Raw genomic sequence first — 4,134 nt, 5'->3', positions numbered from 1 at the left:
TAATTATCCAGTAAGTGCTGAAAACACAGTGGTAGTGAAAATTAATAAAATTAATAAAAAACGTCTCTGTGGCTCTTGTCAGCATTCGCGTTTTTTTCGTTGTTGTTATTTCATACCCTCCCCCCCCCCCCCCCCGGCGTCTACCCGGAATGCATATAAAGGCATCTATCTCCCCACCAGTTTAAGGGCCATAATTTTTCAAAACGAAAAAGAAGTTACGTGACAATAGAGTTAAGATGCCTGTATATACCTCTGTTTTGATTTATTCTAGTATCAACTTGAAAGAGTTTTTGAGGAACATGTTAAGTTCATATGAATGTATATTGTGGTAGCGAACATACCTCAGTCCCACCGTTATAGCCTCAAGCGTATCTGCCATCTTAACAAAATAGTGTGAGTGTTTTGTGAAATTTTAGAGAACTGAGCTTTATGAATATAGTGGCTGATCTTAAAGGAATTTTCGTGCTGATTCCAAAACTGATCTAAGACTTTGAGAGTTTAAAACATCTGAGTTAAGAATCATTTAGCACTCGGATTTATACTGTAGTAACATTAGTTCAGTCGATGCTTTTGGTTTACAATCGTATATTTAAATCACGATCTTTTGCTCTCCAGCAACTGCTGCTTAAATGTTACTTGTAAATAGTTGTGTAATTGGATGTTAATGTCACAAAACAGCTTCCTTTGCTCATATATGATATTAATTTGGAATTAGCCAAATGCGTTGGGTGGCGATGAAATATTACCCTACTGTGATGTTTAGCTGCTATTGTATCTCAATCATGACAGCAAAATATGGAGGGGTGCCAGAACATTACACTCAAAAGCAGCCGAAAATGCAATTTCCGAAGTGTTTTGTTGTATAAAGTGAATCATAAGCAGTATCGTACAGTAGTCAAAATTATGTCTCGTATATAGGTACTCATAATTAATGTCTTACGTATGTTGAAACGGAATTCACAGCACATAAAATTTTTCGTTGGGTTCGAAGTGTTTATTCTTTGGTAATGTGATTAACCTTGTTTTATTGATTGTGTACGAAATTACATCACAACCTCTGCTATCTGAATTTACACTAGTGCACATACAGTGAGGTGACAAAAGTCACGGGACAGAGATACGCGCATATACACATGGTGGTAGTATCGCGCCGGCGGTTGTGGCCGAGCGGTTCTAGGCGCTTCAGTCCGGAACCGCGCTGCTGCTACTGTCGCAGGTTCGAATCCTGCCTCGGGCATGGATGTTTGTTATCTCTTTAGGTTAGTTAGGTTTAACTAGTTCTAAGTTATAGGGGACTAATGAACTCAGAAGTTGAGTCCCATAGTGTTCAGAGCAATTTGAACTATTTTTGAATTCATGTGGAAAGGTTTCCGATGTGGTTATGGCCTCACAACAAGATCTAACAGACTGCGAAAACGGAATGGTAGTCGGAGCTAGACTCATGGGACATTCCATATCAGAAACCCTTAGGGAATTCAGTACTCCGACAACCACTGTGCCAAGAGTTTGTCGAGAATATAAAATTGCAGGCATTACCTCTCACGCAACGGACGCAGTAACCGACGGCCTTCACTAAATGACTGAGAGCATAGGCGTTTGGCTATAGCTGCCAGTGAAAACAGACAACCAACAAGGCGTAAAGGACCTGCTAAAATCATTGTGGGACGTACAAAGAGGACAGCGCGACAAAATTTGGCATTAATGCGCTATGGCAGCACACAACCGACGTGAGAGGCTTTGCTAACAGCACGACATCGGCTGCAGCCCCGCTCGTCAAATATGGTTTGGACCCTTGACGACTGGAAAATCGCGGCCTGATCACATGAGTTCCGATTTCAGTTGGTCTGGCCGTGCGGTTCTAAGCGCTTCAGTTCGGAAACGCGTGACCGCTACGGTCGCATGTTCGAATCCTGCCTCGGGCATGGATGCGTGTGATGTCCTTAGGTTAGTTAGGTTTAAGTAGTTCTAAGTTCTAGGGGACTGATGACCTGAGAAGTTAAGCCCCATAGTGCTCAGAGCCATTTGAACCATTTTTTCAGTTGGTCAAAGCCGATGGTAGGATTCCAGAATGGCACAGACCCACAAAGCCATTGACCTAAGATGTCAACTAGGCATTGTCCTAGCAGGTGGTGGCTCCATAATGGTGTGGGCGGTGTATACGTGGAATCTCCTGGGTACTCTAGCCCAGATATATCTATCACTGACTGGCAATGGCAACATAGGCGGCTTGGAGGTCATTTTCAGCCTTTTATGGACTTCATGTACCCTAACAGTCATGGAATTTTTATGGATGACAATGCGTCATGTTACCGGGTTACAGTTGTTCGCAAGTGGTTTGAAGAACATTCTGGGCAATTCTAGCGAATCATATTTCTATCCAGATCGCCTGACATGAATCCCATCAAACATTTATGGGACGTAATCGAGATACAAGTTCGTGCACAAAATCCTGATGCTGCCACACTTTCGCAGTTATGGATGGCTGCAGAGGCAGCAGGGCTCAGTATTTCTGCAGGGGACTTCAAACGACTTGTTGAGTCCATACCACATCAAGCTGCTGCATTACACAGTGAAAAAGGAGATCCGACAGTATTTTAGAGGTATCAAATGGATTTGTCATCGCAGTGTGGTCTACACACCGTCAGTAGCGAGAATCATGTCGTATCTGGCATAAGCCGAGATTGTATGAAGACATAATCTGATTTAAACGGAAGATTAGTGATTTTGTCCATAATCTCACAACGTGACACCACAGATAAATTGAATTTCGGCTTATCATGCGGTAAGAAGGTATTTATTGGTTAAAAGATTCAGGTGATCACACAACCGTCATTAAACAAAGAAACGCAGCAATACAAATACGTTCTTGTGTACAAAAATTTATAAGGTGAACCGTAAGTTTAATTATGTTAAAAAAAACATGCTTACATTTTTTACCATAGTTAATGTTATAGTTGTATTTCTGTATTCGTCACACAAGACTGTATTTGCATTGCATTGCATAGATTCTGTGTGCCACGATACGTGCATGAGCCCCACACTTAATATGTCATTCATTAAGTGATACAACATGTGATATTTCGTATGCAGTCCAGAAACGTACGTAATATGAAAACTTTCATGAACATGTAGTATTTTCATTCATTTTATTGTTTATGGATATTATGTGTTTTTACCACTATTAATGTGGTATGAAACCCCTAGCTTTTCCCATTACCTAGACTTTAGCACCTGATAGAGTACTTGTCTACCCTACCAAAGGTTTTGCATCAAGACGTCTGCATGGGTACCGCCAACGGCCTTGCCATAGTGTTAACACCGGTTCCCGTCAGATCACCGAAGTCAAGCATTGTAGGGCTGGGCTACCACTTGGATGGGTGACCATCCGGTCTGCCGGGCGCTGTTGGCAAGCGGGGTGCACTCAGCCCATGTGAGGTAAACTGAGGAGCTACTTGATTGAGAAGTAGCTTCTCCGTTCTCGGAAACTGACGTACGGCCGGGAGAGCGGTGTGCTGATCACATGCCCCTCAATATCCGCATTCACTGACCGCTACGGTCGCAGGTTCGAATCCTACCTCGGGCATGGATGTGTCTGATGTCCTTAGGTTAGTTAGGTTTAAGTAGTTCTAAGTTCAAGGGGACTGATGACCTCAGAAGTTAAGTCCCATAGTGCTTACAGCCATTTTTGAACCAGGCGCTCCTTCCTGTCCGGAAAGCCGTGCCTTAGACAGCACGGCCAACCCGGCGAGCAAATTTAATGAAGTTAAATTTTGTACTGGAGCATCGTTTTCCTATAGCGTGTAGTTTCCGAATTATTCAAGAAAACGTACAAAAAGACTTTAAAATATGCTTTCCTTGAAGAACTGGGAAACCGTGGCCTATAGCGAGTACTTATCCAGGTATGAAACTTAATTATTAAATGTCCTATAATAAGGACTAGTAGTTTGCGCATAGCGAGCGAGAGAATATGAAAATCTCTCCCATGGTTTTTGAAGGCATTGCAGTTTGCGTAAAACCCATAGGCACCAGCAGCTAAACGGCCCTGTATGTGCTGCGAGGACGACTCCAACGAGAGTACTGCACAGAACAGATAGGAGGAAGTCCTCTGTATCATTTCGCAAAGGTCATCCAAGA

General features: G+C 42.7%; 1 pseudogene; it reads left to right on the top strand.

The window, feature by feature from the left end:
- Positions 1 to 3,291: 3,291 nt before the first annotated feature.
- LOC126356744 (5S ribosomal RNA) lies at positions 3,292 to 3,409 on the top strand (annotated as a pseudogene).
- The last annotated feature ends 725 nt before the right edge of the window (positions 3,410 to 4,134 follow it).

The sequence above is a fragment of the Schistocerca gregaria genome, chromosome 3, assembly GCF_023897955.1.
Source record: "Schistocerca gregaria isolate iqSchGreg1 chromosome 3, iqSchGreg1.2, whole genome shotgun sequence".
Taxonomy (NCBI): domain Eukaryota; kingdom Metazoa; phylum Arthropoda; class Insecta; order Orthoptera; family Acrididae; genus Schistocerca; species Schistocerca gregaria.
Note: the sequence above shows the minus strand (reverse complement) of the source record. Positions and strands in the feature narration are given on the sequence as shown.